General features: G+C 37.1%; 1 protein-coding gene across 5 annotated transcripts in view; it reads right to left on the bottom strand.

The window, feature by feature from the left end:
• Pak5 (p21 (RAC1) activated kinase 5) overlaps positions 1-24,856 on the bottom strand; it is a 345,014-nt gene that overhangs the window by 37,344 nt on the left and 282,814 nt on the right. The window lies entirely within an intron of this gene.

The raw sequence follows: 24,856 nt of genomic DNA, 5'->3' as shown, positions 1-24,856 counted from the left end.
ATTAAGCTTGACTATTAACTAGAAATGGGTGCTCTTTTTTTGCATATTTATGGAAGACATAATTGATGCGATGAGACTTTATTGAACAGAAAGCTACTTTCTGAAACTGTAACTAGAGAACAGCATGGAGGTTATTGTGTAGTTTAATTTGTAATCAAATGTGATATCCTTATTAAATATGTAACTGTGATGCCTGTCGTGTGTACGCTTCCATACATCATCAATGTTGAATTTTGGATGGCTTGGTAATGATGCAGTTGTACCTGGATCTTAGTGACAGATTGTTCCCTTTAATAAACCTAAATAACACCAGATTATGAGGAACAGACAGAAACAGCAAATCGCTTATAGAGCCAGTCAACTGTGCCTTGACAATGACAAAGTTTGCAGCAAAATATGATGGGGGTGGATAAAAGAACAAAGAACAGAATGTTGTGACTTCCAGAATCTCAAGAGAAAAATACTTTTGAGTGTAGCAAAGAGTTTAAAATCACCTCAATACAATAGGAAACTTCAAACTGGGAGAAAAAGACTAAGTTGCCCTTAAGCTTATGCTTTACAGATCAGAGTTTATCAGACTGTTAGTGGTGAAAGAAAAGATTTTGTCTTTCTTCTTCCAAATAATCCTGAACTAATACTTTTATCTATTTCCTTTTCTTTTCAATAAACTTTCTATTTTAGAATATTCTTAGGTTAACAGGGAAGTTACAAAGTGCAGAAATTTTCATTGATCCCTCATCCAGTATTTCCTGTTGTTGTCTTACTCTTAATCAAACGCCACCTTAATCAGGGTTTCATTTGTTTTCTTCTGTGCCTCCTCTTTATGATATTAAATTTTAGGTTGATAATGATTGATTATAAAAAGGATAACTCTGGATGTCATTTATCTGTCATGTCTTCTGAGTCTTCTCTGGTCTGTGACGATTTCTAAGACTTTCCTTGGCAGTTCTCTAAGGAGTACTAATTGAGGACCAGTATTTTGCAGAATGTCCCTCAGTTGGATTTGTCTGATGGTTTTTTCATGGCTAAACTGGAGTTTATGGGTTTTGGGGAAGGAGGCAGCAGAGTTGCATTTCCAGCACATCATATACAGGGTGAAAACCATCAACATGATTTTCTACTAATGGTGTTAACCCTGGTCACTGGTTTGCCAGGTGTTTGCCAGGTCTCTGCATTGTCATTTACACCTCATGCTTCCCCATTGTAAGCAAGACACAGGTGCAGGCCAAACTCAAGGAATGGATAGTGAAACTCTAGTACCTTCTTGGGGGAGTAGATATTTGGCATCCTTCTGTACTGGAGATTTGTTTATGGTCCCCTATTTTTTTTTTTTTTGTTCAATCATTTATTTGTATCAGTACAGATAGACCCACGGATATTTATTAAATTCTTTGGGTTACTAATCCCATATTATTTGCTTTGTTGCTCAAAAGATTCCAGCTTCCATCATTGGGGGTTCTTTCAGGTTGGCTGCTGTATCCCTATGTAAATCTTTTTACCATGATGTTCTGAGCACTTCCTTACTTTCCATCACGACAAAATGCTCTTGGTTCATCTTTCCCCTGCCTCTGCCTCCAAATCAGTCATTTCTTCAAGGAGCTCTGGTTCTTTTCTTGGAAAATGATCTTAGAAATGAAGATGGGGATTCCGGGTGTACTCGTTAATAGCTGGGTGTCACTGCTTCTAGCCCCTCCCAGTGAAAAGAGCGAGAGGAATGTGCTTGTATACTAACCCATATATACACACACATTTAGAATTCTATCTAGATATCTATATTAAGCTAAATATAAATTTATATTTATATTTCTGAATCTAATCCAGTACCACCAGGTTTTATTTTATCTTTCTCCCTTACTTATTTATAACCTGCCTCACTAACAATGAAAATGGGGATCCTACCATCTGCCATTCATTTACTTACTCTATTCTCAGGATAATCGTGCAGCAGTTTTAGTATTATTAACCTACTCTAACAAGGGAAACACCTTTGTTAACTAGAGTTCAGGGTTTATGTCAAGATCATCTTGACTTCAACCTTAAAATTTCCATTCAAAGCAGTATTCCAAGATGGCTTAGGTGAGTATATGCCTTCTGTGCACTCTTCAGTGTAATAGTGGGTTCATTCAGATTTCCATGGGATATTAGAAGAGTCACTGTTTCTGTGTGAAAATCAATCTGTGGCCTCACTGGGGAGTCTGCTGTTTCTGTTCACTTGTCACCATAGAGCTGGTGAAGTGTGTTCAGTTCATCGGTAAATTTATAGCAGTAAATTCAATAGATGGAATTTTCTGTTTCTTAATGTTGAAGAAATATTAATATTACTATGAGATGAATGCTGTTTAAAAGAAAAGATAAAGACTGCCTATTGAGTATGAATTGTTCTTTTAAAAATGTATTTATTATCATTGTTTTGAATCTTAGCTGTATAACGATTATGAGCTTTGTGAAATTAGGCAAGTTAGCTAAACTTTTTTTCCCCACATTTTTTATTGGAGCATTGTAGTTGCATATATTGGTGGGATTTATTGTTACATATATATACATGCACACAATTTAACAATATAATTTGGCTAATAACACTCCCTAGCATTTCTCCCCTCCCTCTTCATCTCCCACCACTTGGTCCCTTTACTGATTTCCCTTTGACTTTTAGATCCACTCCCAACTTTCTTTTCCTTTATCCTCTCTACCTTCCACACATGAGAAAAATTTGCCATGATGATCTCTAGTTCCATCCATTTTCCTGCAAATCCCATCATTTTATTTTTCATTATGGCTGAATAAAACTCCATTGTGTATATATACCACATTTTTATTTATCCATTCATCCATTGATGAATACCTAGTCTGGTTTCATAGTTTGGCTATTATAAATTATACTGCTGTAAACATGGATATGCATGTATCACTGTAGTAAAATATCTTTAATTCTTCATGATAAATATGGAGAAGTAGCATTGCTGGGTCATATGGTGGCTCCATATCTTGTCTTTTAAGGAGCCTCCATACTGATTTCTATGGTGTTTGTACTAATTCACAGAATTAAAATGATCATACATACCAAAAGCAATATACAGATTCAATGCATTGGTATTTTGACACCATCAAAATACCAATGACATTCTTTGCAGAACTTGAAAAAACAGTCCTAAAATTCATTTGGAGGAATAAAATACCCAGAATAGCTAAAGCGATTTTAAGCCAAAAAAAAAAAATAAAAAATAAAAAATCAATGCTGGAGGTGTCACAATACTTGACTTCAAATTATACTACAGAGTTATAGTAACAAAAACTCTATGGTAATGGCATAAAAGCAGACAAATAGACCAAATATACACAACAGAAAATCCATAGACAAACCCATATAGATAGTTATCTGATCCTTGACAAAAGTGTCAAAAACACACATTGGAAAAAAAGACAGCCTTTTAAATAAAATGGTGCTGGGAAAACTGGCTATCCATATGTAAAATAATGAAACTAGACCCTTATCTCTCATCCTGCACAAAAATCAACTCAAAATGGATCAAAGACTTTGGAATTAGATTAGAAAATATGGAACTTCTAGAAACTAAGGTCAATGCTCCAACTTTTGGCACAGTCAATGACTTTCTCAATAGGACCCCTAAAGCTCAGGAAATAATACCAAGAGTTAATAAATGGGACAGCATCAAATTAGAAAGCTTCTATATAGCAAAGGAAACAATAAAGAATGTGAAAAGAGAACACCCAGGAGAAAATCTTTGCTAGCTACTTTTCTGACAGAGGATTAATATATAGAATACATGAAGAGCTCAAAACACTTTACACCCCAAAATCAAATAACCCAATTAATTAATGGGCAAATGGACTAAAAACAGATACTGCTCAAAAGAAGAAATAAAAAATGAACAGCAATACATGCAATATGTTCAACATTATTAGCAATTAGGGAAATTAAAATCAAAACTACATGGATATTTCATCTCACACCAGTCAGAATGACAGTCATTAAGAATACATATAATCACTGGGTGCAGTGGCACGTAGTTGTAATCCCAGCGGTTCAGAAGGCTGAGGCAGGAGAATCATAAGTTCAAAGCTAGCCTTAGTAAAAGCAAGGTGCTAAGCAACACAGTGAGACCCTAACTCTAAATAAAATACAAAATAGGGGCTGGGGTGTGGCTCAGTGGTTGAGTGCCCCTGAGTTCAAACCCCAGTACCCCACAGCCCCCACAAAAAGAACACAAATAATAAATATTGGAGAGAATATAGATAAAAAGCAACATTTTAATCTAACCTTTTAAAACACAGTAATTTAAATTTATCTATTTATTGATTGATTGATTGTGGTACAGGGATTGAACATACTAGGCAATTCTTCTACCACTGAGTTATCTCCCTAACCCTCAAACCATAGTTTCTTAATCCTTAAAATGGTAAGAACAAATCCTTATCTCATAGTGTTAACATGATAATCTAATTAGATAATATGTCCTGACATATAGAAAGTACCAATAAATAGCAGTTAGTTGTTTAAATATATTTTTCAGTAATAGATGCTTAAATTAAGTTGATGATTTTGGGAAAATGGAAGCTACAAATAGTAAAAAGAAATCTCAGATTTATAAATTATAAATCTAAGTAGAAGACTTTAAAAATTACTATTTGTAATTTTCGATACAAAAAAACATAAGATTTGAACTAAACATAAGATTTGATTGGGTTATTTATTTATTTATTTATTTATTTTTGGTGCTTAGCTTTTTTAGTTCTTTATATACCCTAGAGATTGGTGTTCTGACTGATGTGTGAGGGGTAAAAATTTGTTCCCAAGATGTAGACTCTCTATTCATCTCACAGATTGTTTCTTTTGCTGTGAAGAAACTTTTTAGTTTGAGTCCATCCCATTTATTGCTTATTGGTTTTAATTTTTGCATTATAGGAGTCTTATTAAGGAAGTTGGGCCCTAATCCCACATGATGGAGATTAGGGCCTATTTTTTCTTCTATTAGACACAGAGTCTCTGGGTTAATTCCTAGATCCTTGATCCACTTTGAGTTGAGTTTTCTGCATGGCGAGAGATAGGGGTTTAATTTAATTTCTTTGCACATGGATTTCCAGTTTTCCCAGCACCATTTATTTAAGAGGCTCTCTTTTTTCTAATGCATGTTTTTGGCGCCTTTGTCTAATATAAGATAATTGTAATATTGTGAGTTAGTCTCTATGTCCTCTAATCTATCAGTCTGTTTTGGTGCCAATACCATGCTGTTTTTGTTACTATTGCTCTGTAGTATAGTTTAAGGTCTGCAGACACTTCTCAGAAGAGGATATACAATCAATAAACAAAAATATGAAAAAATGTTCATCATCTGTAGCAATTACAGAAATGCAAATCAAAACTACTCTAAGATATCATCCTACTCCAGTCAGAATGGCAGCTATTATGAAGACAAACAACAATAATTGTTGTCGAGAATTTTGGGGGGGAAAGGTACACTCATACATTTCTGGTGGGACTGCAAATTGGTGCAACAAATACGGAAAGCAGTATGGAGATTCCTTGGAAATCTGGGAATGGAACCACCATTTGACCCAGCTATCCCTCTCCTTGGACTATACCCAAAGGGTTTTAAAACAACATACTACAGGGACACAGCCACATCAATGTTTATAGCAGCACAATTCACAATAGCTAAACTGTGGAACCAACCTAGATGCCCTTAAGTAGATGAATGGATAAAAAAAACGTGGCATATAATACACAATGGAATTTTACTCAGCGATAAAAGAGAATAAAATCATGGCATTTGCAGGTAAATGGATGGAGTTGGAGAAGATAATGCTAAGTGAAGTTAGCCAATCCCCAAAAGACAAATGCTAAATGTTTTCTCTGATATAAGGTGACTGCCTCATAGTGGGGTAGGGAGGGGGAGCATAGGAGGAATAGAGGAACTCTAGATAGGGCAGACGGGTGGGAGGGGAGAGGAGGGAGGGCAGGGGAGAGAGCAGGGGGTTAGCAAGGATGGTGGAATATGATGGGCATCATTATTTAAAATACATGTATGAAGACATGAATTAGCGTGAACATATTTTGCATACAACCAGAGATATGAAAAATTGTGATCTATATGTGTAATCAGAAATGTAATGCATTTCACTGTCATGTTTTAAAAAATAAAATCAATTAAAAAATAAAAAACAGAAGATTTTATCTCAAATTAATTACAATTGCTATTAAAATAATATTCCTCATTAGAACTAAAAAAACCTGAATACATTCAAAGCATTAGAACTCTATTGGTATTTCTTAAAAACATAATGTATCATCAGAAATTTAATAAAATTAAGACTTTCAAGATTTACATTAAAAGATAGGCATGGAAAAGAAAGAGTATTGGAAGTACACCTAAATATTGACAGGGGTCACCTGGGGAGATTAAGGGTGATTCATATTTTAGACTAGTGTTTTTAAAATTTAATGTGCACACATATCGCCCAAGGGTACTGTTAAAGGGAGATTCTGATTCCTGAGGCCCGAGAAGAGGCTCAACATGCTAAGAAACTCTCAGGTGCTGCACCTGCTGGTCTGTGGCTCAGACTGTGGATGTAATGGAATTAGTACATTTTTTTCCAGATTTTGTGCAGTCAGGGTTACTTTTATAGTAAAAATATTATGGAAATATGCCTTTCAGTATAACAGGAGCCAGCTCTACACACATACACACACACATACACACACACATGTATTAAATATGTATTTAATAATATATACAATATAGTAGTAAATGTGTTATAGATATCATGTTTTATATATACACATATAATGTTTAGTATACATATACATATTGTGTCATAGATTTCACCACTAGGCACCTTTGCTTCTTTAGCATTATGAGCTTACCTGGAAGCTATAATGCTTAGATTACTTGATGAGTAAAATTGGCATACTAGAAAAGTAAAAGTTAGTTGCAGATACTTAGAAGAAGAAATTTGAATATATATGTAAGAAAACAAAATAAAACAAACAAAACCCAAGAAAAGTAAAGCATACTCTAATTAAGCCACTCCATTTCTTGGATCTCATTTTTAGCATTTGAAAATGTTAGTGGATTGTGTAAATGTATTTCTTTTCCAGGAAGCATATGCTTTTTCCTGTTTCAGTGAAAACCATTAACTCATTCCTAATGAACAGAGACTCACAAAATCTAAATGTTTAGTAAAACAAATTGTCGAGAAGCCTAAAAACATAAAATGAAAAAAAAATATCCTGACCTTATTTGATCAGGAAGGCCAGTTAAAACAGAACAGAAGCAATATTTGTTTTGCTGACTCTTGTTTCACTTATGGAATCAAAACTGGTAAAGCAATAACGAGGAAATGCAAACATATACAATTTTCCAACACTGTTTAACTAGGCTTTGGACTGGGAAAACTGCTGCCTAATACTGTCAGTACCTGATGTTTATGAAAGCAAGATTGTGCAGTTTTAGGGAAATCAATAATGCAATCATGGCAAAAATATCTGTGAATTTTATGCGGTGGAACCTACAGGCATTAAAATCAATGCAACCCCATCTATTTGAAGTCGTGGTACTCATTGTCTTTCCATTGTACTCTGGACCAGCTCTGCATCTGTTCTGGCTCCTGGTGACAGCAGCCATATTTCATAGTGCTCCTTCCACAGGCTGGCGGCTGGTGATAAGCTATAATGGATCTGTCCAAGAGAACAGCTGTCTCCCCTTGTTCCTAGAGAAGAGATGAAAAAGTGCCTCTCCTCTCATAGACTGTATTGACCTTGACTATAATGAAGTGTGTAATTAACAGCTTTGCCCTAATAAGACCTCACATTTCTTTTTCAAAAACAATTTCTTCTCTGTACCTGAAGAATGAGTTTCATTTTGTCTTTCTGGGTAAATACTTCTCAGGAGGCCAATAAGCCAAATATTCCTGTGACTCAAGAATAAACCAACACTCTCCTAGCAAATATCTACTTTGAAACTGTCTACCTAAGTCCTTACTCTGTAGGGAACCAGTTCCTTTGTTTTTTATTCAAGCATATGGCTGGAAACAGCTGGGTGTATGATCACAACAAAAACAGGCATATCTGAGATACATGGATCCTTATGGGAAAAATGCTGAAGCTTGTTTGTGTTTTATGATATTACAATACCTCATGTCTATTTTCTTTCATAAATGTATAATCCACGAGATGAAGAGGATTATATCATTCATTAAAAGACTCTTCATGGTTAGAAACCTTCTCCAGTACCTGCAGTCTGAGATATTTTGCCCAAATTGTCTTATTCTTCAGGGATATGTGATACTCTATTATTCACTCAATTTTTCCTGCCCCTAATGTTGAGCAAAAAATCATATAACTATAATTATATATATATATATATATATATATATATATATATATATATATATATATATATGATATGGTTAGCAAATATATGTGTGTGTGTGTGCTCCACTTCATTATACAAGGTATTGCTGTGAAGCTCTTCCCCATCCCCCAGAGACCACATTCATATAGGTCCATAGAACCAATTCTCACCCATAGAATATGAGCAAGATGTGACAGGTTTCCTTTCCAGATAAAAGTTACAAAACAAACAACCCCCCTTTCCTCTCTGTCTTCCTGTCTGCCAGATGGATGGAGAAAGTCTAGCAAGTTACTCTTAGTTGCTAAGGGATGACAGAGCCATGAAATAGCTTTTGTGTTCCAAGGTCTAGTTGCTAGGCCATGACAGAGCATAGATGAACCATGTGGAAAGCCCATCTCTGGTCAGGAAAGCCACATTTGATATGGAATGAGAGACTAACTCTTACAGGTTGAGTATCCCTCATTACAAAATGTTCAGGATGAGAAGTGTTTCAGATTTCAGAGTTTCTCAGATTTTGAAATATTTGCCTACACTGCTGGTTGAATAGCTCTAATCCAAAAATCTGAAAACCAAATGCTCTGAAATCTGAAACTGTCTGAATATCAGAGTTCAAAAAGTTTAGGATTCCAGATCATTTTGAATTTTTAGATTTGCAATGCTCAATCTGTATTTTGTACAGCTTAAGGGTCAGTGTTATTGTCTGGATTTCAAATGTCCCTCAAAAGCTCATGTTGAAGGTATGATTCTCAGCGGATGATGCTCTTGAGAGATAATGGGAACTTTAGGAGGTCAGGGGCCGGGTGGAGGTTTGGTCTTAAAGGGGATTTTGGAAATAGCTTTGCTTTACCATGTGCTTGCTACCATGGTGTTCTGCTTCACCAGAAGCCCCCAAAAGACAATGGACCCAAGCAACCATGAGCTAAAACCTCTGAAACTGTAAGCCAAATAAGTCTTTCCTCCTTTTAAGTTGATTTTTCTCAGGTATTTGGTCACAGCGCTAGAAAGATGACTAACCCAGTATGTGATAGCACTTGGAGTTGTCTTAACTAATAGATCACGAGTATAATCACTATAGTGATTCCAGAAATAAAAAGCAGTCCTGGAATAAGAAGTGAACAGGAAGCAAAGACAGACTTTATCTTATTCCTATCAGATAAGCTCAGGCTAATTCACCAGAGCTAGCATTGGCTAGGACATCCACACCAGCTCTAGGGATGACAAGGGGAGGAATTTGAATTATGATCCAGACATTCACTGATAATATCCTGATAGAAGAAATGGCATTGAACCTGAAAACCTGAGACAAATACAGAACTTGGAATAGAGCTGTTATCTCAGCTTTATTTTCAGTTGTCAGTGAGTATAACCATGTACAAACAAATATTTTATTTTTCACTATTTTAGGATGAGATATACATATACACACGTTAGTAAAGAAGGATTCATTAGAGTTTACCCCCCTGGGGGCCAATCCTATAGTTTATGATCAATCTCTGTGATAGATTCCTTGAAAAATATGGACACAAGTGTTCCCTTCCCTTTGCAATGTGACTGTAGTTCTTTGCCATAGGGTGGTGGGGCTTGTGTCTCCTACCTTTGAGTCTGGATGGTCATGTGGCTTGCTATGCAAATGAAGGTAGCAGAAGTAACATTCTACTGATACTGAGTCTAGGTATTAAGAAAACTTGCAGCAGCAGAATTCTCTCCCCTTCTCTTCCCAGGTGAACAAACTTGGGCTAGCCAGTTGAAGTGTCGGAGATGAGCTATACTGAGGCCATACTAGACCAGTCATTCATTCAAATGCTCTTTTCCTCCATACTGACTAGAGCAGGGTGCTGCAAAAGCAAGGAAGTATAAAAGCTAGTGTCTGGTCTAATTTAGACTAGGGCAGATGAACCATATTGCCAGACAAGCAAGTCTCATGTACCTGTGGAAAGGGAAAGTAGTTCTTACCATGATGGTGGGGTCTCTTGATTTGTGAGAACTCAAGAGAACTTGTGCTATTCATTGTCTAACTGTTTTAGTCCATGAAGAATGAGTCAGCATAGAGGACAAATGAGGGCATGGCCTGAGCTTCTTTCTCTGTGAGTTGTTCTCTCTTTCTCTTTCTCTCTCTCTTTTTATGGCTCAAGTTATTTGAAATTTGTACAGAATCATGGTTATTATTTTGGTTCTATTTACATAGACTATACATAATCGGTCAAAAATGAACATTTTGGTAACTGTGCAAACTTTCCAACAGCAACTTAGAAATTCTTAATTGAGCCGTTTGGTGTCAGTCTGTTTCATCAACTTTGGGTTACTCATAAGGAAGGCATCTGTTCCTTTCTCCTCCTCTTCTTCTTCAATTTTTTTTTGGCAAATCCTAAATGTATTTTATTTTCACTTTTCAAAATACATTGTTATTAATCATAGTCAGCATGTGGTATAATAAACTTCTCAAAATTATTCTTCCTACCTCATTGAAATTTTTTATGCTTTGACTAACATCTCCTCAACCCCTCACTGATCCACAGCCCTTGGTAACCACCATTTTACTTTCTGGCTTCTATGAGTCTTTTTCAGGTTTCACGTATAGGTGAGATCATGTGCCTAGCTTATTTCACTTAACATGATGTTTTTGGGCTCTTTGATATTGCCATGAATGACAGGATTTCCTTCATTTGTTAAGGCTGAAGAGTAAGCATATAACACATTTTCTTTATCCATTCATTGGCTGATAGACACTGAGGTTGACTCTGATTTTTGGTTATTGTGAATGCTGTTGTGATGGGCATGGGAGTACACATGTCTCTTGGACACATTGATTTCATTTCCTTTGGTTCAATTGCTGGGTCATATGGTAATTCTATTTTTAATTTTTTGAGGATCTATCTTTTCCTATTCAGAGACATTTATACTTTCATCTTTTAAAATTATTTAAACTCTGAGAAGTCTTACTACATCGAGAACTTTGAAATGTGGTTACAAGGAAATGTAAAATATGTGGTTTGCATTTGTGGGTCTGCATTTTACTTCTATCGGACAACACTGATTTAGAGTGGAGATTGGCAAGCTATGGTCCATGGCCCAAATCTGGTATTGCTTATTTTTGTAAATAATATTTTATTGGAACCCAGTCATGCCCACTTGTTTTCATACAGTGAATGACTGCTAATGCACCACAGTGGCAGAATTGAGTAATTGCGACAGAGACCATATGGTCCACAAAGCATAATCTATTTCCTTTTGAGCCCTTTAATCAAAAAATTTGCTAAACTCTGATCCACAGTATCACAGGCTATATAGTATTTGATTCATGGGCTGCCCCCAAAAGAAATTCACATAAGCTGGATATGCTTTCTCAGTGTGATGGGAACACATGATACCAAAGAACCATTTGGTTCATTTATAATCTGTGGTTTTGCAGCAGAGGAGGGTACAAATCACAGGTCTGCCTCTCCTGAAGCAATTCAGTTTTGGGGCCAAGCAAATCCATAAGAATGAGAACCCCAACTCTACTCCCAAAGCATTTTCAAGCAACAGTAGTCAAGAAGCAAGTTTGTTGCATTCTGGCTGGGTTTAGGATAGCTAGGCCTTAGGCCACAGACATGATGAACATAAAAAAGAATTTAGCAGGTTTCCTTTCCTCACATAGGATTTGAACTTTGAAGAATTTATTCTTCTGAGTTCATATGAATAAAGTGACTGCCACCAATCTTTGAATTGGTTTTAAAGACCTTCCAGACACTAACAGGTATTAGGTACTTCCTATGGGCTAGGATGACAAGAAATGTTTTTCTTGCATTTAATCTTCACAACAGAACTCTGAGGTATATAGCATTATTGCTACTTTGTACAAAGAATGAAAATGAGGCTCAGAGAGGCCAAGTTATTGTCTAATATCATTCAGCTGACAGGTGGAGGATTCAAATGCAAGGTTCACTCTAGCCTATTAAAATACTGCCTCTCAATATATTATACAATGCACAGCAGGCCTTATGAGCACCCATAATGGGTAGACAGATCAGTAAAAGATGGCAAGGACAAGCTCTACCCCTCCTGTGATTCAGTGAAAGGAATGTAAGCGTGTATGCTATGGGAAGGGAGTAGCATATGTTTCCAGAAGCAATACATTTTAAAGAATTTTGAAATTCTGAGTTGGGTTTAAATTTTAAATTCTGTTTAAAACTTAGAACTTTTTGGGAATTGGAGAAACACAAGTTGTCTGACTTGGAAATAATTAGCCTTTATAGAAATTTTAAAATTTTGTTTGTAACAAAAGAGAAATCTCATTAGATGGTCTTTGCTCAAGATTTTGGTGCTTAAAAATATGTATTTAACGAAATGGATGGTCTACACATCAATTGACACCCTCCTTAAAAAATCCCCAAATCAACTGATAAAATGATGCTTGAATTATTGCTAATATGTAATACTAAAGATCAAAATTATTTGCTTTCTTTTACAGACTCTATAAAGAAGCAGAAGGCATATTTAGTTTAATTTAGTCAACAAAATTTTACCATTGAGTGTCCCAAACTTAAATTTCTGTCGTTTTTCAACCTGACATTTCAAGCCACCTTTAGGAAAGTGAAAATTATCTCTTGAAGGCATAACAAATGTGAAGAAACTTGTTAATCTGGAAATAAAGCTGCTAGGTAGTTCGATAACATTTTAAAGTACAAAGCTGGTACTGTTATTTGCAGTTCACATTTTGGAAATTGATTTGTCTTAGATGCCAAGGAAAAGGTATGCCCCATGGAAAAAGGAAAGGAGAAAATCTGGGTTCAAAATATTCTAAACATTTCAGAAAAGTGAAACTTTTATGCCTATTAAATTCTGAGGTCAACTTTACCAAACATTCCTAGCCGTTAGTCATGTATTTCTGTTGAGAGCCACAGCCAAAGGGGCCCCAGCAAACTTCCAGCTGCCAGCTGATGATTGGCTCACAGTGGCCCCAGCAACATCTAGCTGATTGGCTCCTCTGTGGTGATGTTCATTGGGCTGTTTCCCTGCCCTTCAGACTGCCAGCTGATGATTGTCTCACAGCGGCCCCAGCAACATCTAGCTGATTGGCTCCTCCACTGAGCTGCTCATTGGGGGACTTCTTTGGCTCCGCCCATGCAACCCAGCCAATCGGCCTCAAGAGCAGGAGGATTGGGGGAGGTGGAGAGGCTTGTGTGGGTGAGAGGCTTGTGGGAAGCCGGTGGTGGCAGTTGGGCTCTGAGGGTTTTTTCCTGAGGAGCTGTTTTGTTTGGCATTTGTAGTTCTAAAAATAAAGTTAGTTTCTTTTGACAAGTGGCTCCTGAATTGTGCCCAGCCAGACTGCAGCATTTGGTGGCCCGTACCGGGAGCCACTGAGGGTAAGTAAACTGCTCGCCCCTGAGGGCAGGGCGAGAGGATGGCAACTTCCAGCTGCCAGCTGATTATTTCTCTTTAGTGATCAAAGTCAGAAAAATAGTTTCCCCCATGCAAAGGAACCCAAGGGAGCTTTCCAATCTTGACAGTGTTCTCTATCTTGATCAGGGTTGTGGTCACATGAATGCATAACTAGGTAAAAATTCAACAACCTGGACATCCATGATTTGTGTCTTTTATGACTTGCAAACCGTTTCTTTGCTGAAATACATTGGAATGGCATTGAGCCTATAGTTGCTTGATGTTCCCAGCAAATATGCAGAATGCTGAGGGCAGTTCCTAAAATATAGGACGATGGATCCATCCAAGAATGGGTGTTTTCCAGGCATTGTCATAGATGGGTGTCAGCAGGTAGGTAGCAAAGAACACTAAGAATGAGGAGGAACCAGGGATTTTAAGTTGGAAGGCAATTATTAAATGAGGGGGCTGATGGGGAAGGATAATGGAGCATGGTCAACTGCTAAAGATCAAAGGTAGAGAGAACAGGAGTGGTGGGATAGGTGGGTGGCTGAATCCAAGAGGACAAAAATCCTGTTAGTAAAACCCAACCAAAGAATAATGCTATTCTTAACCAATGCCAGAGAAGTGGTGTGATTGATGCTAGTTATGAGTTTTTGCAGGGCTGGGATTGTGGCTCAGCGGTAGAGCACTCACCTAACACATGTGAGGCCCTGGGTTTGATCCTCAGCACCAAATAAAAATAAATAAATAAAATAAAGGTATTGTGTCCAATTACAACTAAAAAATGAATATTTTAAAAAAGAGTTTCTGCAGCTCCCTTTTACTCTCCATCTTTACCATGTCCTCATGCTTCTCAATCTGCAAACTTGGCTCACCCAGAGAAACCTCCAAATCTATAGGGATTTTCGTATATATGGCAGAAGTGCTAACTACAACATTTCTTTGATTTATATAAGTACATATATACATGGTTCTCTTTCTTTTTTTATTTTTTCTTTCTTTTTTTATTTTTTTTTTTTGCAAAACAAGACTCATTTATCCCTAGATACGTTAACATTTAAAGATCAAGTCTCTTTGAAAGCCAATGAAAGTTTTACAAATACACTTTGAGGGTTCATCACAGTCCTTAGGAAATGCTGAGGCAGTGAGAGATTTTGCTTCATCCAGAAGTTTCACTGGCAGCAGCTCTCAGTCATAGCTACACAGGAGCATTACCTGGGGAGCTTACATACATTCCTCTCCTCAGACCAATTATATCACTTGTGGTGGTTCCAGGAATCAGTAGTTTCTAAATCTCCCTGGGTGATTCCAATGTGCAACCAAATTTGGAACCATATTGCTAATGTCTCAATCCCTGCTGATCAAAGTGAGGCTCCCAGACCAGCACCATCCACATCTTGATAGAAATGCAGTCTCAGTCCCATCTGGATCTACCGAATCAACCTGCATTTCCACCCAATCTCCAGGTAACTCATTTGTACATTGCAGTCTGAGAAGCACTGTAGAACCTTTGCCTTTGTTTCATTCCTGTGGTTTCTTTTTCACAACTCAAACTATTTCAGTTCAGCAGAGATTTTGAAAATTGGTCAGTTCCCACTGTGGTGCACATGTACACACACACACATACACCACACACCAGAATTCATATATATATACACTGAGAGAATTGATCAATATATCACATTCAACCCCACATATATCTTCATATATATATATATATATATATATATATCATATATATCTTCATATATATATCACATTCAAACACACATATATCTTCATATATATATCATATATATCTTCATATATATATATGATATATATATAATATATATGAGATATATATATATATATTATATAATATATATATATATATACAGAGAGAGAGAGAGAGAGAGAGAGAGAGAGATGTTGTTATCAAAGGAAAATATATTTCCTAGCCTTTCAATCCAGATTAGTACAGATTAATAGGATAATTGCTGTGTTTTATAGTAAAAGAAACAATAATCCAAAATGGAAAAAGGATTGACTCACAAACCCAAAGGCACCTCTGGAGTACTGTGCTCCTAGCACATGTTCTGTCACTTAATGATATAGTCTATTTATCCTATTATGATGATGTTCAAACATCCCAGAGAGCAAGTTTAAGTTTAGAATGCAGGAGTCTGCAAAAAGTTTACTGCATAATCCTATTCATTCCCTCCAGGATATTCACAGAACCAAAAGAACCCTTGCACCAACATGAAGAGAGCATCCACTCCTCTCTTTCTAAGCTACCTCCCCAAGTTGAAAGAGAAGGCAAGTCTACAAGTCCCCTTCCTGAAGCGGTATCTTAGCTAGCTGGGACCTAGGCAACCAACATATGCCAGAAGAGACTCGAACAACGTTATATTTCCTTTTCCCAAAAATGTATTTTATCAATTGTTTTTTTTAATATCATGACTGCAGACTTAACAAAAAGACAGTATCAGAAACACATCAAATCTAGTGCTGCTTTTGCCTTAGGAATGATTTTGAAGACAGAGTTCACTGGGCTATTCAGGGATCTTATCTATCAAAAACATATATTTACAGATGAGGGTTAGAAAGTTTTTTTCCTGAAGATAAGACTCTCCTTTCCTAATGATAAAAATCCTGCAACTATTCAACTGGACTCTTGAAAGGCTTGAACACTTTCAGATTTATAGCTTAACTGTCATGATCATGAGTGAGGCCTGCCTGAATATTTGTATTCCTTCTCCTTGTCATTTCTCCTGTTCATGATTTACATCATTCTTGGTCCTCACTCTTTAATTGTATTGATAATTTGTCATGCCTTTATTATGTGAGATTTTATCAGACATGAATGTCAATCCTTTTGGGGAACCAAGTATCCTCTCAATTACCAATTTCAGTGTTTAATTTCCATCCCTTAAGTACTCCACTGAAATTATCCCCAGCTTTAAAAATCCCTTCGTCCCATTTTTTACCCAGGACACTGGAAGAAGGTTACCAATAAGAGTTTTCAACACTTGAAGTTGCAGGGTCCTAACGAACAGATCAAGTTCATTTGACAGCTGAGTCACTATCATGGAGTGATAGCACTGTGTTGTGAATGTGGTAATCTGGACTCTAGTCTGGGTTCTGTTACCAGAACCTGTGCAGCCTGTCAGATCATTTTATCTTACTAGGTGAATGAATGTTGTCTTTACTGAGAGGACTTTTGAGTTTTTCAGTTAGTTACATTTACTCATTAAGGAAACACAAGCCCATTGCGTGAAGGGAAAACCTAATAAGAAGCTGTCAGTATCTTTAGTACCTTAGAAACTAACTATAGAGATATAGTATCTTTGGGAAGTTCCAAAAGTACTTACGCTCAAACTGTACTCAGAGCAAATTAATAAGGATCTCTGTAGTACAGCCTAAGCAGTGGTAGTTTCAAACCTCCACAGGGCGATTTCAATGAGCAGTCAAGGTAGAAAACAAGAATCTAACACAATGCATATTAAACTCAACTATGTCTAGAAATTCCCTGGGTATCTTATTACACACAGGTTCCAAGTGAGCAGATCTGGGGTGGGGCATGAGATTCTGAACTTCTTATAAGCTCTTAGGTAAGGCTGGTGCTCATGATCTGCAGAGAATTACAGGGTCCTAAAGAATAGATCAAGTTTGCTTGATAGCTGAGTTGCTATCATGTTTTAGTAAGAGCACTGGATTATTAATTTGGCAATCTGGATTCTAGTCCAAGTTCTGTCACTAGAAACTATATTGACTGTGTCAAGTCACTTTACATTTGTTAGGTTGATGCTCCTTAGCTGTACTGAGAGGGTTTATGTGTTAAGTCAGCTTCTCATTGCTGCAACAAAATACCCAAGAAAATCAACTTAGAGGAAGAAAGATTTATTTTGGCTCATGGTTTCAGAGGTTTCAGTTCCATGGTAAGCTGGCTCCATTGCTATGTCCTGCAATGAAGCACAGCAAGATGGTAGAGACAGCATGGTGAAACAGAGCTGCTCATTTTACAATTAATGGAAAGGAGAGAGAAAGGGTGATGTGTGGGAAGGCTGGGGACAAGCTTCTTTCAGGGCTTGCCCCCAATAACCTACTTCTTCCAACTAGGTTTTACCTCCTACAATTTCTATCACTTCCCAATAATGCTATCAGATATGAACACATTAATGAATATTTTACTGATGAAGTCAGAGCCCTTGGGACCCAGTCATTTCTCATAAGCCATCTCTGAATATTGCTGATTTGGAGACCAAGCCTTCCATATATGAGCCTTTGGAGGATACTTCATATCCAAACCAAGTTTGCCTGGCTCCCTTCCAGCATATACATTCTGTTGCTTTGAAGGCTATCTCCATGTTTTAGCTAATCCACATAGTTATGGCTCCTACAGAGTGCTAAGTCTGCAAAGTAATTGGCTTGATTGAAAAACAGTCTGATAGGTGCTGAACTACTGGAAGAGAAAATTATGTGCACCGACTGAAGTCAGTGTATACTCTCTTATACTTCAAAATTCTAGAACAAACACTGATCCCTGTAAACAACTTCTAGATTAGCTAATGTGAGACCATACTGCCACAAACCATTTGGTATCCTGATACTTTTTCAACAAAGTCAAAGTGTGGTGGGTTACTGCAAAAACGGTCCTAATTTTCCTTTCCTGATAATTTATTTTCACAATTTCAGAGATTAAGTCCATAGTTGGTTGACTCTTTCCCTCTGGGCCTTGGATTATATGGAACATCATGACAGAAGGGGATGCCATAGAACTGCTCAGTTCATGATAGTTAGGATATCAGAGAGTTGAGTGAAAACAGTCAGGGATAATATACTACAAAAGGACGTGTCCCCAGTGACCTTCTTGCTCTAGCCATGCCTTATTTGCCTACAGTTACCATCTATTAACCACTTAAATTATTAACCCATCAAATAGATTAATTCACTGATTAGATTGCAGCTCTTGTAATCTTCATTCCACCTCTAAACATTTCTGCATTGTCTCACACATGAGCTTTCAAAAACACCTCAGGTCCAAACTATTAACACATGTCATTTTCAATGTGACTCCATGACTCCTCCCATCAGAAGATGGAGTCTGTTTCCTTTCCTCTTGACTCTGGGTTTGGTCACATGACTGTTTCTAGAATAGAACATAGCAGAAGTGACTTCCTGTCCAATCAAGGCTAAGCTTCTAGGGGCTGTGCAGCTTTGAACTCTCCCTGGTTTCCATGTGAACAAAGTTGGACTAACCTAGTAAAAAATGAGAGGTATGTGGAAAATGGACAAGTTATAGCAGCTGAAGCCACCCTTGACCAGCCAGCCTCACAGAGCCGATTCAGCAATTGACAGATGAGTGAGTCCAGATGGGTCTAGAGGAACTGCCAGTTAAGCACAGGCCAAACTGCCAACTTGCAGAATTTTGAGAAATTATAAATGCCTCTTGTTTAAAACTCTTTTTTATTATGGGAAAATACACATAACACGAAATTTCTCATTTTAACTATTTTTAAGAAGGCAATTCAGTGGCATTAAGCACCTCTGTAATGTTGTACCACTACTACCTATTTCTAGAACTTTTAATTGCCCCATACAGAAACTCTGTATCCACTAAATAATAACTCTCCCTTCCATCCCTGGGTCATATAGTAAGTCTATGATTCAACTTTTCAGGAACCTCTAAATTCTTTCCACAGCAGCTGCTGCATTTGACATTCCTACTAGCAATCCTTGTGGATAATAATTTCTTTGCATCAACTGTTAAACATTATAATAGACATCCTAAAGAGTATAAAATGACATTGTGCTTTGATTTGTATTTCCCTGGTGACTAGTTATTGTTCAGCACCTTTTCCTGTACTTGTTGGCCCTCTGCATACCTTCTTTGGAGAAACGTCTGTCCAAGTTCTTCACCCATATTTGAATTGGGTTGTTTGTTTTTGTTACTGCTGGGTTTCGGGGGTTCTTTTTATATTCTGGATATTTTCCCCTTTATATATGATTTATAAATATTTTCTCCCATATTTTGTCTCATGTTTTTGCTGTCTTGATAGTATTCCTAAAGTCCAATTTATCAATATTTTTCTTGTGCCTATGCTTTTGTTTACATATCCAAGAAATCATTGCAAATCCAATATCATAAAGTTATTTCCTATTTTTCCTTTAAGAGATTTATAGCTCTTATGTTCAGGTTTTTGATCCACCTTGAGTTACATTTATCTATATGGTATAAGGTAAGGGTCCAGTTTCATTCTTCTACATGTGAATATCTAATTTTCCTAGCACTATTTCGGCTATAAGATTTTTCCCCAATGAATAGTCTTGGCACCCTTGTGAGTTTATTTTGGGAAGTATTCTGTCTATTGGTCTTGATGTCTGTCCTTATGCCAGTACAATACTATTTTGGTTTTTATTGTAGTTTTGAGATCAGGAAGCTTGTGTCTTCCAACTTTGTTCTTTTTTTCCAGGAATGTTGTGGCTCTTTGGGGGTCCCTTAAGATTCCACGTGACTTTTAGGATTCTTTCTCTTTTGTGGTGCTGGGGATTAAACCCAGGGCCTTGTACATGCTAAGCAAGCACTCTACTAATGAGCCACATACTCAGCTAAGGATTGTTTTTCTCTTTTTGCAAGAGCGCCATTAATATTTTGATAGGAATTGGATTGAATCTGTAGGTCATTTTTGATAGTACCATCATCTTTATAATATTAAGTATTCCTCTATATAAAAATAGGATGTCTTTCCATTCATTCACACTTTCTTCAATTTTTCAGCAATGTTGTAGTTTTGAGTTTGTTCTTGGCTCTTTAGTTTTAGAACACTTTGGTACACAGAATTACTTTTGATAATAGATGACTGATCCATTATTGATATTAGTCCAGGCTACTGACTCTAAACCTCCTGATTTCTCCCCTGAGCAGAAAGCTCCCTTTTTCATTAACCTTTCTCATTTTCAAAACAAGTTGTCAAGGAAAATGATAGTCCTCTGTCCTCCTGTTTCCCTGTGGCGTCATTCACTGGAATGACACTTTTGTTTTCTCTTGTCTCTCTTGTCTCCATTGTCTTATCTTGTCTTGTCTCTCTTGTCTTGACTCTCTCTCATTGTCTTGTCTCGCTTGTCTCCATTGCTCACTTGTCTACATGTGACAGGGATCATGGTTTATTTAATGGGAAGTAGGAAGAAGGATCAAGGGGCATGCATAGCTTGAAGGACCTCCTTTTGATTTTTGAGCTTCCCTGTCTACAGCCTGTGTACTCTACTTCCAAGTGGAAAGGATGGAGAACTTTTCTTTCAGAAGCCAAGAGTTCCTCCCTGATCCAACACTGGCAGATGATGAGTGTGGCTGGGTCAATAATAGCTTTGCACAATGCTCATGTTTAAGCAGCAGGGTGATATGGAGGTGTGTATTGCATGAGGACTCATTATTAAATGTGGCCTCACAAGAATAAATCTGATACTTGGATCTCCATCTTTCTTTCTTGCAGTCTAAATATAAGGGAGAGTCTGCAAAGATTTTCACATTGCCTTAAACCCACGTGTAACTGTCATAGTTTAAATCAGTTCTGGAAGTGAGAGAAAACCAAGCAGGAATTCCATGAATTGGGGGAAGGAAATGCTACCGGTGGGATGGAGTAGAGAAGAGGTTTGAAGACAAAAAAAGGTCCAAAACAAAAAGGGTGGGTTCTTTAACAAGAACATTACTCTTCATTTATCCCTATGTGCTACCATCTACTCTCTTGCTTTTGGATCTATACAACAGTTATAAGAAATATATATTATATATATATTATTGGTATGCCTCTTTTTACTAATGAGAAAAGAAAAGTTACAATTATTGCCCAATATTCCACAACTCTTTAGTGGTTGGAAACTGAAATATCTTGTAAATTCTTTATCCCCTCCCTGTAATGACTGTGTAGCCCACCCTTTGCAGTTGACGTTACAGTATCTCCCAGTAGAGCAGATGTGCCTGTTGACTGTGAGGTTGGCAATGGTCTTGTTTTGGCCCTTGGAATATTTGTGGACTGACAAAAATGGAGGCTGTTATATGTACTGCTTGGCTTCTTGAGTTCCTGCCATATTCCCTGAAGAGAACCTGATCTGGTAGTTGCTGGCCCATGAATAATACTAAGAGTCATTTTGAACAGATATGAACTCGACATAAAACTTGAAGCCAAATCCAGTTGTTCTAAAACTTAAAGCAGAATAACCCTACCAACTGAAGACCCATAAGCAGAAGAAAGAAAATTTCGATGTTAGAAGTTTTTAAAATCTGGGGGTTTGTTTACTATGTAGCATGTTTTGCAACCACAGTTGATGTGTACAGTGATGGTGTCATAATTAAATTCCAGGAATGTCTGATTGTGTGCCTTTGCTCCTGACTTCCCTGACACACAATCTGGGGAATAGTACTGCCTTTGGCTAGCACAGTGTGGAATGAAGCTCCTTCGTGTCTGCATGTGCCTCCTATAGATGCTCACCTGTCATGTGTTTGTCATTTTTATGGATAGACCCTCAGGCTGATTTGTCAGTCAGTTTCTGAGAATCTAAAGTTTTGTTCCTTTTTTCTTTCCTTTCTTCCTTTATTTTTTCAGTTCATTCTATTCTTACCATTTTGTACTATATAGAATTTTCCCATTTTCATGGGAAAATCCTATAATAGCTAGTAAAACGTGAGGTGTACTTGCAATATTTGACAGTAGAGATTCAGAACTGTTCCAAATCAGTATAAAATATGACCATAGCATTTAAGCAAAAATGTAGAAAGGAGCCTCTTTATCAACCCGAGTTTTGTTTCTTTTCAGTCAATAATTAGAACTGAATCCAAATGACCAACAAATACATGAAAAAAATGTTCAACATCATTATCACTTAGGGAAATGCAAATCAAAGCTACATTAAGATTTCATCTCACACCATTCATAATGACAGTCATCAAGAATACAAATAATAGTAAATTCTGGAGAGAATGTAGAGAAAAAAGGACACTTTTACCTTGTTGGTGGGGCTATAAGTTAGTGTGACCACTATGGAAATCAGTATGGAGGTTCCTCAAAAGACAGGCATGAACCGCCATATGACCCAGCTATACCACTTCTTGGTATTTATCCTGAAGAATTAAAGTCATCATGCTACAATGATACATGCATTATCCATATTTGTAGCAGCATAATTTACAGTAGCCAAACTATGGAACCAGTGTCTATCAATGGATGAATGTATAAAGAAATATGTGGTATATATATACAATGGAGTTTTATTCAACCATAAAGAAAAATGAAATTATGGCATTTTCAGGAAAATGGATGGAACTAGAGATCATCATATTAAGTGATATAAGTCAAACTTAAGAATATTGAGTTTCTCTCATATATGGAAGCTAGAGAAGATAAAGGGAAAGAAAGGTGGGGTTGAATCTCATAAAAAATCCAAGGGAGCGCTAGGGATGTGGCTCAAGCGGTAGCACGCTCACCTGGCATGCGTGCAGCCCGGGTTTGATCCTCAGCACCACATACAAACAAAGATGTTGTATCCGCTGAGAACTAAAAAATAAATATTAAAAGAAAAAATCCAAGGGATATCAGTAGAGGAAAGGGACCAAGGGGTGGGAGGCAAGCAGTGTGGGTGAAGTGTTAGGCAGTGATATTGGCCAAATTATATTGTTATATGGTGTGCATGTATATTTTACAACAAATCCCATCAATATGTACAACTATAATGGGCTGATAAAAAAATGTGGAAAAAACCCCCAAAGAACTTAATCCAGGAAATAACTCATATTGCCTGAATGTATGTGAAACGTATGTTTGTATGTCTGCTTTTGCAGACAGAAATCTATTTATTCAATCTATTCTTCAACCAGAACACAACAAAACAAAAACCATATCTTTCTGACTCATGCATTTTATTTCCTATTACTCTAAGTCACAGATGGTTGAAACAGAGGTGGCTTTGGTGGGAAAGTCAAGTTGATTCATTTTTTCCTCATTTTGTCTTGGCACAGAACCCAGGAAGCTGGGAGGGACCACTTTCAACACAGAAGCATCGCACTGCATAGAAAGTTGGCAAGTAGAATGGACTGCAGAGGAAAAATCACAGATGCTTCCTGAGAAGAAAATGGCTGATCTCCTATAAACTACCTGTCAATCACACTTGGCTTTTCTGGGTAGGTGGTGCTCTCAAAGAGCAAGGTAACTACTTTTTTTTTTCCTTTCCTTGGAAGTGCTTCTTCATGAGAAAGGGCATGTTAACAGCTGCAAGATTTAGCTGGTTGGAAGGAGGTAATCATCCATTTTCTTGATCTCTATCAATGATTCCTGTTTTCTTTCTCATACTTCAGTGAATCCCTTCTACTTATCCCACATTATTCCCTGCAGACTTCAACTTCTGCCCTACTTAAATCAGAGAATTAGCATCTCTTGGCATCTGATGATTTTATCCCAATTCACACACAACTTCTGCCCTAGAGGAAAATTCAGGAGTATCTTTTCAATCCTATTCTTGACCAGCTAATACCATCCTGTATATTAATCATCCCAAACTGTATAGATTAATACTCCGTGACTGGGCCTACTTGGCTATAGACAGCTTCTAGATTCAAGCTATTTCTCTAGATTTATGTATAACATACTCTTTAAAATGTGCTACACATACTGTGTGATGTGCACACCATCAGTATGTAATCTTCAATATAACCCTAGAAAGCCTGTGCTATTGTTATTCACATGTTACTGATTTATAAGTTGAGGCATAAGCCAGTAAGAAGGAAAGCTGTGTTTTTAAACACAGGGCATCTGGCTACATAATCAATGTCTTAACTAGTATTTACAAATTTCTAACATTAAAAAAAATGTCTTACCACCTGAGAGTTGTGTTAAGATCTTTACATGTATTTTCAAATATAATCCACTTAACAGCACTGTAAGACCAGATGAATTATAATCATGATATAAGGAAACTGAGGTATGGCCAGAGTTAAGCTACTATGTCAAGGCCACAAAGTTAGCTGAAGTGGAGGAAACAGATTTTGAAGCCATGTCTCTCTAGATTCAAAATGTTTGTTCTTAAGCAGTCATTAATTCCCATTTAAAATAGCTGCATCCTCTAATGGATCCCCTTTGTTGTGAGCCCCCTCC

The sequence above is a fragment of the Ictidomys tridecemlineatus genome, chromosome 5 (genome assembly GCF_052094955.1).
Source record: "Ictidomys tridecemlineatus isolate mIctTri1 chromosome 5, mIctTri1.hap1, whole genome shotgun sequence".
Lineage (NCBI taxonomy): Eukaryota > Metazoa > Chordata > Mammalia > Rodentia > Sciuridae > Ictidomys > Ictidomys tridecemlineatus.
This window is presented reverse-complemented; position numbering and strand designations above follow the sequence as displayed.